The sequence below is a fragment of the Stegodyphus dumicola genome, chromosome 10 (assembly GCF_044657685.1).
Source record: "Stegodyphus dumicola isolate Sdum_Otavi_A_Nest chromosome 10, ASM4465768v1".
Taxonomy (NCBI): domain Eukaryota; kingdom Metazoa; phylum Arthropoda; class Arachnida; order Araneae; family Eresidae; genus Stegodyphus; species Stegodyphus dumicola.
In genome coordinates this window covers 102,551,821-102,565,686 of record NC_140777.1, presented here as the reverse complement: position 1 = coordinate 102,565,686, position 13,866 = coordinate 102,551,821, and the positions used below count along the sequence as shown (strand labels likewise).

The 13,866-nt window shown below is 33.0% G+C and overlaps 1 protein-coding gene across 3 annotated transcripts in view; it reads right to left on the bottom strand.

Moving 5' to 3' along the window:
- Positions 1-13,866, bottom strand: part of LOC118203536 (uncharacterized) — a 145,358-nt gene that overhangs the window by 117,815 nt on the left and 13,677 nt on the right. The window contains exon 2 of one of the 3 annotated variants that reach the window (XM_085825341.1): positions 11,671-11,788. The exons of the other annotated variants lie outside the window; for them this stretch is intronic. The gene's annotated coding sequence lies outside the window, so the exon portion shown is untranslated. The remainder of the gene's footprint in view (positions 1-11,670; positions 11,789-13,866) is intronic. 3 annotated transcript variants of the gene reach the window in all.

Here is a 13,866-nt window from a genome sequence, read left to right as displayed (position 1 = left end):
TAATGACAGTAGCTTGATCCATAATAAGTAATCGAAGTATCCAAGTTCAAAATCAAAATCAATACAAAATAGATATAAAACTTAAAGAATCGAATTCAGATGTAAATCGAAATAAAAAGCACTTATCTGTACTTGAACTACTGACGAATTCCGCCTGAATCTCGCCGGTGCCTCCAGAAATTTGTTTACGCTCCTCGTATTAGAATGGTGCCGACATGGATGACGCAGTTTCGACTTTAAACATACTTAATAAATTCAGTCGCTCTCGTCTATTTAAACCAAACTGAATACATTTAATAATAAAACATTCACACGTAAACATTTAGTAATAATTCAGCAGTACAGATAAGCATTAAAATAATAATTACAACAGTTACAGGTCAGCTACGCTTTTAGCGGCCGAATTCTACGAACGACAAATCTCAAAAGCGTGTTGCCAACGCAGGGCAACGAAAAGGTAGAAATTAATTCGATAGGCGTGGAAGTGAACAATATCATCTATGCGAATACGGACAGGATCTATATCAATCCAACGCTCGTCAGATATATCTTAGGACACGGTCCTTTTCCTATATGCTATGCTAAACATGCTGGTATAAATACAGACCAATGTTCCTGCGGTGATACTGGAACCCCTGAGCATTATATAGTGGACTGTCCTATGACAAACTGCATACATATCTCCATGCCTCAAACAAACAGGAAGGCATTTAGTAAATATAGGATCAGACAAAGACACTTAGGCAAGTTGCAAAGGTAATGAACAAACTATCAGATATAGGCACAGACCTATGTAAAGTGCACCAACACCTCAGAACCTTCTTAAAAGCCAGTATTTAGTCAAGAATATGTATTAGAAGCAAATATTATGTCAGACATTAATGTATTAACAGAATTACAGTATTAACAAGTATTAAGTCAGTACTGTATTATGTTAAGAATTATATCATGTCAAGTATGTATTAAGTATTGCATTATGTCAAGTATTATATCATGTCAAGTATTATGAAGTATTATAGTATTGTGTCAAGTATTATGCACAGCTTTAGAGAATGGTGGACGTGGCGCTAAACCAAATAACCACAATGTTTGTGGAATGGTGTCCACGTCCCCTGTCCCTCACTCACTCAATACAACCATTCCCTGTCTTATAGGAGACACCACGCAGAAATAGAAATCGTTCACGTTATCTGACGGCTCTCTCCACACCATTGGGACAGCAAAGGACATCGATATTTTTTGTTATTTAACAAGTTTCGCAGATCAGAAGGCACAAATTAGAGTAGATGTGTGGGGCTCAGAACTTTATTGATCTCCTACTTTGCAGCCAAAATAGAAATTGTAAGATTTTTTTAACTATGAAAGTTAGGTTTCGTCTCTGGGAAGCAAACGTCACCTCACCACAAATATAACAAAAACTGTCTGCGTTATTAACACGTTTACGAGGCATCTTGTTTGAACGTTGTCTTACAACTGACTAAAGAAGTACTATGCCAATACTTTGTGCCGAATGCGTCATCCTTCGAAGGTAACCATCGGGAAGATATAGTTCAGGGTTCATATGTCGAGGTTATTTCATTAGTGTGCGGATAAGTGCTAGACCATAGATCTTCGAAACGTGATCTAATAAATAATTTTAACAATTATTTTCATGCTCAGCATATCAAAATTAAGAGGTATGAGTCGTTTTCCTGTCTGGTACTTTTTTGCTTAACCAGTGTAATAAATACAAAAAATCTGATGTGTACACCACATGACTTCCTTGTACGGAATATTAAATTATATGCATTTTTTCTTGCATTTCATTTAACTTATTAGATTGAATTAAACCTACTTTCGCCGACAGCGCATAAACCACAATAGAATAAATGCATTCTTTAAAATTCACTTTGTTTACCATAGCGACACTCTGGCGCTAGGTTTACTTAATAGTATTATATTTCGTTCATATTATAACTCAGAATGCACAAAATGTATATCATTTAAAGAATTATCTAATCGTTGCCACATGTTCTATTCAAATACTGTAACAAAGCTAGACCGATGTATAAAAGAAATTAAGCAAACAAAACGAAAAAGAAACAGTTTTTCACAGACGATTGAGTATTTCTCATTCAATTAATTCAGTTTTCACTTCGCGACAACGCAAAAATACATAAAAACTCAAAATATCTGTATTAAAAATTACGAAGTAAATCTTAAATACTTATTTCCTCGAAAAAATTCCAGAAAGGATTAAGCATGATTTAATTCGCAATAATAAATGAAGGCGTTATTTTTGTGTTGCGAAGCTTAGTGTCTCTAGATTGGCAACAAATCTACAATTCTGCTGTTTCAAATGTAAACAAATATGTCCGTTATGTTATTTAAAACTTAACCGCACTTAAACAGCTTTTAAATTGTTGATAATTGTACAAATATTGCTTCCAGAATTACGAAAGGCATAAAAACTTTAACCGGAAGATAAAAACAACATAATTCAATCAGTTTTAAAGCAAAAAATGTACAATTTACAAAGATATAAGAGTAAAGAAACTGAGATCACTGAGCCGGGTAACAGAGTGGGTATATTTATCAATATATTTATATACGTTTGGCGCGGCCGATTGAAACCAAAATACGAGGTGCACATCTACATGTTATAGTACTCTTATATACAAAATTTCAACGTTCTGAGGCTACTCGTTTTTGAGTTATGCGAGATACGTACGCAAGTACGTACGTTCGTACGGACACCACGAAAAATTCTCTTCAGAATTCATTTTAAAGCAGTTTTTTAGTTTTTTTGGAGGAAAAGAATCTTTTATTCTGTCCTTACGTACAGATATTACGCAAAAACATCGTTAAATTGCATTCGAAAGCGGTCAAAGTGGATATTTTCGTTGAAATATGCTGCCTGAAACTTTTCGCGATTACAATACTTCCTTTTTACTTCGTACAAGGAAGTAAAAAGGAACGGCTTGAGTGGAAAGGTAATAATTAAATAATAAAGTAATAGTAATTAGAATATAGTCATTAATAATAAAGTAAATAATAAACTTTAACGGATTAATGAACTTTACGTGTTAACGGAGAAGGATTGGCTAACTTAGGTGACAATTTGACACAAGTTTTTTTTTTTTTTTTTTTTTTTTTCGTCGAATTTTGGCTTTTTTCCACCTAAGATGTAAATACCAGAAAATCTATCCTTTTCTAAATTACGGATACTGGCCTCTTCTTGTGTATGATTTAAATGAAAATAAAGAATTTGAAAGGATACATTTAAAGTTTATTTTATAAAAACATTTAAAAGCAATATTTTTTACCGTAAATACCAAAATACAGCCATTGTTTATGAGAAAAGAAGACATTAAAATGTACCGAAAGAAAATGTTATCAGAAATGGTTTCGTTTCAGTTAGATAAGATAAATGAGGTTCTATAAATTAATGATTAAATCTCATAGATCATTGCATTCATTTCTCTTGAAATAAATTTCAAAACAAGTCGTTATTTAATTTTTATCGTAGCATTTTAAATAAACTAATTTTTAAAAATTTAGTTTAAGTCAGAATGAAAAACATATTTTCTTTAATTGGTAGCTATAGCAACGGTAAATTTGTTAATTAGCAGCTATAGCAAAGCAATCAAGAGCTATGTGACCATAACTGATGTTTTCATGGAAGACATTCTAGGAAAAATCGTCACGCATGTCTTAAGCACTTGAAGACAAATCATAAAAACATGAGTCCTCCCCATTCCGAGCCCACCAGCGGCCGAGCGGTAAAGACGCTGAACACTGGTAGTTCGGTCTGAGGTTCGAATCCCGCGAACGGGCTGGCTGCATGGGCGTTTTCGTGGTTTTCCCCATGTGTAACGTGTATACGAGCCAGTTTCCCTTAGAAAGTCCTCCACGAAAGGCATCCCTCCCTGTAGGCAGATAGCCCTCGTGTGCTTTGCCATAATTAAATACACCAACACCAACACCTCCCCATTCCGCCATAAGGAAAATAAAATCCATTACTTATCAGTCCATAGTTTTATGACTTAAGCAATTTGATCATAGTTGTAATTCCTTAAATTCACAGTTAGTCATAAACGAACTTTTAAATACTTAAATCCAGTTCGCATTCTCAAAATGTTTAATTGCAACTTTGCTGCACAAATTATTCAATTATGTAACTTTATATAAACTATATATATGTAAGATAAAAAATATGAAAGCAAACTTCTAAACTTAATTCACTATAACTTCCATTATTTTCTATTTCATTTGAGAACTTCCTCTATCTGTCCTAAAAATAGCGCTTAAGTCTAAACTGCGTCATTCAAATTAATCATGCGATCTTACTTAACCCATAATGCAGATCCCTCTCGACCAAATTGCAAATTGCAAACCGAAACTTTTCTCTTGGCGTGCTTCCATCTTTCATAACTACGCACTTCAGCTTTTGCTCTCTACTGTGCTAAGATGTAATTTCGCTGGCTTGCTTGCTATCCCAACAATATCAAAAATGTCAATCTTCTGTGGAAAGGCACGACTAGAGTGCCAAGTGATTGTGGCCACAAATATTAATTGGAATTAAAATCGCTTCAACTGACAAGTTTAATTTACGAAGTCAACACATTAGCTTACGACGCAATCAGATTACTTCCTCTTCAATATGGATCTAATCACGCATCGACACTGCTCCGTCGTTTTTCCTTTGCTCTTATTATGACAATTAAGCCGGTAAGGATAGTTTCCTGCAGCCTGAAACCTCAATGGAAAATTTAATTCAGCTCTTTAAATCATCGTTTTGTGATAAATCCAAGATAATGTGAAAGAAGTGAATCATCAAATTTGTTTTTTAAGTGTTTAAAAAATAACAGATCATTCTTCTGCTGTCGTGTTTTGCAAGTGCTTCAAAAAAATAATCTCGTGTAGTGTTTACAGATTGAAAGTAATCTCTCGATAAATTGAGAAGTTCGAATGCCTAATGAAAAGGAATATTGAATTTGCTTCGCCGATCTCTACAATATTTAGAAAAAAAGTGCTTTAAATCATCAGTGAATTACCGTTTAGGAATTCAGCATTACAGCGGGTTCAAGATCGATCTGAGTTGGTGTTTGCAAGTATGTGCGACAGAAAATTACTTTTTGCACTTCCGCGTTTGCAACAGCTCAAAAATTATTACATTCGTGTGAATCTATCTCAGGAACTAAATTATTTAATGTGCTGCGGATTCTATAGTTTTCATTTCAACTTTGGTTAAAATTTCTGCCATTTGTTTTGAGAAAATCTGAAATTCTTGTTCATTAATTTTTCTAATTTTTCATGATTATGTGTGAGCAAATTAAGTAACGAATTTTAAGCTATTTAAATTATTCATAGGGAAGAATATTAAGATAAGTTTTTATGTTTTTGAAATTTTGTTGAGAATTTTGAATACGAATTTTATAATTATTCTAAAAATAAAGATGTTAAAAATAAGTGAAATTAGTACAGATAAGTAATATGAAATTATGGTAAATGCATGTAAAATTTATGGGTCATTGTATGTTAAGTATAGTGTATGTCGAGGTATTACTGGGTTCCTAAGCAGAGGCTTGTAATTACCTCTGTACAGTTGTTCCCTTCACTCTCTTCAAGTAAGATAATGTTGGAGGCTCTCATTTTATGAATGCATGTAAATATTTTATATTATTATTATTTTTTTTTATTATGGAATGTATTAGTGCAGTTCTCAAAGGCCAGTTACCTTAATGCAAGGAACGGAGGCCTTTTCAAGTAACTGCCTAGGCACCCTGGGCCACCAGTGCATAGAACACACTGGTTAGCTCAAGAGGACAGCCCTATTGATGGATATGTTTGTTTAGAAGTATTGCGAGGCTTCCAGTTTGGTAAAATCAGGAATTGTAAATGAAAGATGATAACGGTGAAACAATAATTTCTGAAGCTTACTCCTAATATATTTATGATGTTAAAATATAATTTATCAATATGAAAATTAATATCATAAATATTTATGTACATTTAATTAATAGTAATGATTATGTAAAAGTTTTTGTGATATTCTGTAATAACAAGAACCTTCCCTGAAGAATTATGATTATGTGAATTCTCAAACAAAAAGACTTTTGGACTGAAATGCTGAAAAATTCAATAGGACTCTAAAAGTTAAAAATTTATTTAAAAAAAATTTATCTTTATAAATTATACTTTACAGAACAAAAATTTGATGACTTATGTGTTTTGTTTTTTTCCTTTACATTTGCTAGTGCTTTAACTCTTTCTCTTTAAAAAGGCTTCACTGTCGCTACGCCTTTTTCTTTTTGAAGGGGGAATATGTAAGATAAAAAATATGAAAGCAAACTTCTAAACTTAATTCACTATAACTTCCATTATTTTCTATTTCATTTGAGAACTTCCTCGGTTTAATCCTAGTATCCGGTGCACAAGGGATTTGACTACTTTCGGCGACTTTATGATGGGCAGTAAACGGGACATATACGATGAGTAGCTAAACGCGTCATTTTGGTGTTGGCGATAATTTTCAAAATCGCGCCAAGGCTGCACCGTATACTAGGATTTTACCACTTCCTCTATCTGTCCTAAAAATAACGCTTAAGTCTAAACTGCGTCATTCAAATTAATCATGCGATCTTACTTAACCCATAATGCAGATCCCTCTCGACCAATCACCAAATTGCAAACCGAAACTTTTCTCTTCGCGTGCTTCCATCTTTCATAACTACGCACTTCAGCTTTTGCTCTGTACCGTGCTAAAATGTAATTTCGCTGGCTTGCTTTCTATCCCTACAATATCAAAAATGTAAATCTTCTGTGAAAAGGCACGACTAGAGTGCCAAGTGATTGTGGCCACAAATATCAGTTGGAAATAAAAATGAAATTAAAACTGCCTCGACTGCCAAGTTCTTTAAATATTACGCAATCAAAATTCTTCTTCAATATGGATCTAAGCACGCATCTACAGTGTTCCGTTTTTTCCTTTGCTCTTATTATTACAATTATCTTATTATTACATATATATATATATATGTATGCATTTCTATTCATGATTATCTCCTAGGAAGGTAAGTGTAGGTGTATTGCTAATTGAAATTAGGCTATGCTGAAACTTGAAAGGACTGCGATAAAAATTTTAAAACCTTGTAATAAACTCAAAAGAAGTTTAATATTTGCATTGGTATGCCTCAAAAACGTACATTTTAAAATAAAATAAAAAGGAAAAGAATAGTATATACATAAAAAATAAAATTATACATCTATATATCTGCTAATTTACAGCAAATTTAAATTTAAATTAAAAATTATGAAAATTTAATTGTATACAAATAAAAGATTAATTTTTGCTGCGAACTAATTTGCAATATCATTCAAATTCAAAGAGCATATGTAAATTAAGTGCAAGTATCTAAAACCATGAAAAATATTTAATAATCCAAAAAATATATATAAACGTAAGAAAATTACTTGCGTTTTTTCGGAACAACGCTGAGTTATCAAAGGGAAATAACACTCCCTAGAAAATTCAAAATACGTTGGGCATGGTCGTGTTTTGTCTCTTTCTTATGTTTGAATGAATTCTTTTAATAGCAAAAAACAAATAGCTAAAATTTGGAAATACATTAATATTATTTAAACATGAAGGTAATTTCCCGACATGATCAGGCCAACAGCGGCTGAGCGGTAAAGTCGCTGAACACTGGTAGTTCGGTTCGAGGTTCCAATCCCGCGAACGGGCTTGCATGGGCGTTTTCAGGGGTTCCTCCATGTGTAACGAGTATACGAGCCAGTGGTAAAATCCTAGTATACGGTGCAGCCTTGGCGCGATTTTAAAAATTATCGCCAACACCAAAAATGACCCAAAAAACGTCTATGTAAATACTATACACTATCACTATATACATAGTATATACTACGTATAACTACATGTATTCTTTGAATACCCGTCATACTATAACTTCCATTATGGTCTACTTCATCGTTGTTTCCATTATGGTCTACTTCATCGTTGTTGGTCTACTTCATCGTGTATGTTCCGTTTGTACTGCTCATCATAAAAGTCGCCAAAAGTAGCCAAATCCCGTGTGCACCGGATACTAGGATTAAACCGAGCCAGTTTCCCTTAGAAAGTCCTCCACGAAGGCATCTTTTTCCTTTAGGCATATATATAGCCCTCGAGGGTTTTCCATAATCACACTCACACACCTCGACGTATTCAAAAAAGAACATACATACAAAAAGAATTTCATGAAAATGCAATACAAATATTGAACTTCTTTTATGTTTACTACAAGTTTTTAATATTTTTATCAGAGTCCTATTCAGTTTTAGTATTTCCTAATTTCAGTTAGCAATAGATTTACACTTCCTTTCCGAGGAGATAATCATAAATAGAAATTTAATAATTAAGTTTACACTTTTTTTTACCAGAGACAGCGTTAAATTTTTCACTTACAAAGTTCATTTAGGCCTTTAATTTTTGCTTATATATATTTGCTTATATTTGCATGTATACAAGCAAAAAAATAGACCTATAAATGGAACCTGTAAGTATTATATATATATATATATATATACATGGAAATAAAAACTATTTTTATATTAAATGCTGTTCCACTTTGCGTCATTTAAATACAGGAGTCAGATCAACCAATGGCACCTTTAATGGGGACTTTAGGATGTGAAATATTTTACAGTAAGTTACAGTTTACAGTAAGTTTTACAGTTAACCAGTAACGGATACTTCTGGTTTCGATTCTTCCCGTGATGCGTGTTCCACCTGAACAATGGCTGACTCCGGAACTACCGCTAACGTGATTCCATGTTTTATTCAAGCTGATCAATCTCTTTGGCTTCACATATTGGAATCGGCATTCAAATTAGTTATTACTCGTAAACCTATCATTCAACTTGACTGATGTGGCGGCGAGTTTGGTAAACTCTTCTTTATTGTTTGGATACTCTGGTAAATATTGACTTTTTTGTGGTGAAACCTGTGTACAAACCTTTGTGCTGTGTACTTATTTGAAAGATTTCATGTTCCGGTTTGAGAATATGTACTGTTTGGTTATTTTGTATAGTTTTAAAATTACGAACTTCTAAAAATTTGAATACTGAGCTAGGCCTAATGGATGCTGTCTGTTGACATTGGAAACGTTGGTGCATCACTTGATTACGTCTTTCTGCACCGTGTGGAGCAAACTTCAAAACCCACTTTTTGTTCACCAAATACTTCACTTTTCTGCCCGTTGATCGATTTATTCAATTTCAGTTATAAAATGTGATTTTTTATGGAAAAATTATTTTCAGAGTTTTATATTTTGATTCTGATACGAAAATGGATTTTTAGACATTTTGGAATTTTACAGAGTATTTTATTTATTTGCGAATATGTTCTAAACTCGCACTTTATCCCAGTCTTGCGAGCTTACTTTAAAATGAATGATAATACAGGAGAATCCATTCCTACGGGTAATACGATCCTGGAAGAAGACGAAGATGTATTTTTAGTGATCAATAGATTAAATAAAGTTGTTGAGGATATGAGAGAGAGAAAAGAATTGCAAAGCAACTTATTGAAACATTGAATCAAGGATTAGTTTACATTGCTAACTGAGTGACTCGTCGTAATTTAATGTATGTTGAAATGAAAAAAATGAAGAAAACAGAGGATAAATTGAAAAACTTAATACAAGACATTTCTGAAATAAAAGAATATATCAATGGAGATGTGAAAGTTAGAGAAAACAAGGAGAATGAAGAGAAAGTGAGCGGAAATATTGGTGTAATAGATACCAAGGTTGAGAAGGAAGATAAGGTGGTGACACCTAAGGGATCTGAGTATAATGAAATTGTAAAAAAATCACTTAATGATATACATGTATTTACGGAAATGAAACGAAATATTAGTTCACTAAATTTAGGCATAAGAGTTATTAATTCTTATAGTAGAAAAAATAGAGATGTGGTTATGCAGTTAGCAAATCGAGAAGATTGTAAAATACTTGAAAGAGCAATTGTTGAAAATGAGAAACTAGCGAATATTGTGAGACCTCGAAAGAAAAAATTTATTAATCCAAAGGTTATAATTTATAATATTCCTGATACTGTGAAGGATTATCAAATCATTGAAAAAATAAAAATAGAATGTGAATGTGGTGGAGACTGTACTAGGCCATTGTTTAGGATTCCGATAAGTGAAAGAGAGGTATCTCATCGTGTATTTCAGATCTCTGGTGTCTGTCAAGGTTTCCTTTTGGAGGAACAGCGATTGGTAATTGGAAGGAAATTCTATGCGGTAAAATTGTATCTACGTCCAAAGAGATGCTCAAATTGCTACGGATACGGTCACCTGAAGAAATTTTGTAAGAGTGAATTAGCATGTAGTAATTGTTCTTTAAATCATTTAAGATTGGAATGTAAATCGCCTGCCAAGTGTTGTATCAATTGTAAAGAAATTAATAAGAAGTATGGTACTAAACATGCAGAAGATCATGATGTTTTTTTAAAGTATTGTAATAAAGTATACTTTATTTTTTACCACGATATTTTCGACGACGATGTTTTTAAACTGCGAAGTTTTTGAACCGCTTTATTTTCGACTACGGTGTTTTGTACCACGATGTTTTAGAACTGCGATGTTTTCTCTTTGCGATGTTTTCTCCCACGATGTTTTGTAACACGACGTTTTCGCCTTGCGTTGTTTTCTCCGCGACGTTTTCGTCCACGATGTTTTTGCCGCGATGTTTTCGGCTGTAACGCATTAATTTCCATTGATTTCTCGTGCTTAATTATTTTATTTTCATAGTATTCAATGCTTTTACCAATACTACGAAGCATATGTTTGACTTTTCTTAAATTTCTACTGTAAGCAAAGGAGTAATCATTTTCAGTTTAGAAATCTTTTAGTCTCACTAAAATATATTTATGATCACTTAGTGATTCAGTATCTAGAACTTCCATTTCAGCGTTCCTCATTTTTGATGTCGATGACCCAAGCGCGAGATCAGTCCATCCAACACCCACCGGCGAGAAAAAGGTAGGTCTAGAATCACTATTGTTAAAAATAAAATCGTTGACTAAAATCTCCCTTTGATCGAAAATCTTAGCCCCCCCCCCAGTCAAAAGGTTTAGCATTAAAATCATCAATTATAATAAAATCTTCAGCATATACGTTAAAACTTTCTTCCAGTTCACCAAGATGTTCATTCAGGTCCTGCGCCGGTGAGAAATAAACAGAAGTGATACTCATTTTAAAGCTTTCCCTTTCTACAATAATTGTCACAATACAGTCGGAGGTCGCCCCTACAGAAAACTACAAATTTTCATTCACAACAATAATGGCCGCTCTTCCGCTATCTGCGTTCATAGTCCTCCATTTACTTTTAACATGTGCCATTTTGCCTTCTATAAAATACGGCTCCTGCAGCGCAATACTATCTGGGGTATCACCCAACATTTTATTTATAGCTTAGAGCTGGACTGCTGCAGCAGGATTTAAATTTAAGCTTAAAATCTTCATATTTAAAACCAAATAAAGCGGGAAAATATCAGTTAAAATCTCAACAATAAAAACAAATTTCATAAGATTTCAAAACCACTCAGCCTCTTCTTCATTGTTAGCTATAGTATGTAAAATCAAATCACTTAAAATTTATCAATATAAGATCAAAAGTCTTTTACCTGACACGAGAGGTGGGCGAGACAATCAAGATCCAAAAATCCAATATAGTACAAAAACCTTCTTGTAAAAAATCAGGAATAGAAGCTTGCAAAATTTGTGAAATACAAAAAAGAATCTCTAAAAATAAAAAAAAATAAATAAATAAATAAAAAAAAAAACACGTAAAAACAATGAAATTTGTCAGTCCCAGCTAACTTACTAATCCAGCACCATTTTATAATTTTTATATATCTAAGTGATCTCTAATAAAACGTATTTCTTCCAAAAGCACCGGACAATACTTTAAAAAAACATCATGATCTTCTGCATGTTTAGTAACATACTTCTTATTAATTTCTTTACAATTGATACAACACTTGGCAGACGATTTACATTCCAATCTTAAATGATTTAAAGAACAATTACTACATGCTAATTCACTCTTACAAAATTTCTTCAGGTGACCGTATCCGTAGCAATTTGAGCATCTCTTTGGACCTAGATACAATTTTACCGCATAGAATTTCCTTCCAATTACCAATCGCTGTTCCTTCAAAAGGAAACCTTGACAGACACCAGAGATCTGAAATACACGATGAGATACCTCTCTTTCACTTATCGGAATCCTAAACAATGGCCTAGTACAGTCTCCACCACATTCACATTCTATTTTTATTTTTTCAATGATTTGATAATCCTTCACAGTATCAGGAATATTATAAATTATAACCTTTGGATTAATAAATTTTTTCTTTCGAGGTCTCACAATATTCGCTAGTTTCTCATTTTCAACAATTGCTCTTTCAAGTATTTTACAATCTTCTCGATTTGCTAACTGCATAACCACATCTCTATTTTTTCTACTATAAGAATTAATAACTCTTATGCCTAAATTTAGTGAACTAATATTTCGTTTCATTTCCGTAAATACATGTATATCATTAAGTGATTTTTTTACAATTTCATTATACTCAGATCCCTTAGGTGTCACCACCTTATCTTCCTTCTCAACCTTGGTATCTATTACACCAATATTTCCGCTCACTTTCTCTTCATTCTCCTTGTTTTCTCTAACTTTCACATCTCCATTGATATATTCTTTTATTTCAGAAATGTCGTGTATTAAGTTTTTCAATTTATCCTCTGTTTTCTTCATTTTTTTCATTTCAACATACATTAAATTACGACGAGTCACTCAGTTAGCAATGTAAACTAATCCTTGATTCAATGTTTCAATAAGTGGCTTTGCAATTCTTTTCTCTCTCTCATATCCTCAACAACTTTATTTAATCTATTGATCACTAAAAATACATCTTCGTCTTCTTCCAGGATCGTATTACCCGTAGGAATGGATTCTCTTGTATTATCATTCATTTTAAAGTAAGCTCGCAAGACTGGGATAAAGTGCGAGTTTAGAACATATTCGCAAATAAATAAAATACTCTGTAAAATTCCAAAATGTCTAAAAATCCATTTTCGTATCAGAATCAAAATATAAAACTCTGAAAATAATTTTTCCATAAAAAATCACATTTTATAACTGAAATTGAATAAATCGATCAACGGGCAGAAAAGTGAAGTATTTGGTGAACAAAAAGTGGGTTTTGAAGTTTGCTCCACACGGTGCAGAAAGACGTAATCAAGTGATGCACCAACGTTTCCAATGTCAACAGACAGCATCCATTAGGCCTAGCTCAGTATTCAAATTTTTAGAAGTTCGTAATTTTAAAACTATACAAAATAACCAAACAGTACATATTCTCAAACCGGAACATGAAATCTTTCAAATAAGTACACAGCACAAAGGTTTGTACACAGGTTTCACCACAAAAAAGTCAATATTTACCAGAGTATCCAAACAATAAAGAAGAGTTTACCAAACTCGCCGCCACATCAGTCAAGTTGAATGATAGGTTTACGAGTAATAACTAATTTGAATGCCGATTCCAATATGTGAAGCCAAAGAGATTGATCAGCTTGAATAAAACATGGAATCACGTTAGCGGTAGTTCCGGAGTCAGCCATTGTTCAGGTGGAACACGCATCACGGGAAGAATCGAAACCAGAAGTATCCGTTACTGGTTAACTGTAAAACTTACTGTAAACTGTAACTTACTGTAAAATATTTCACATCCTAAAGTCCCCATTAAAGGTGCCATTGGTTGATCTGACTCCTGTATTTAAATGACGCAAAGTGGAACAGCATTTAATATAAA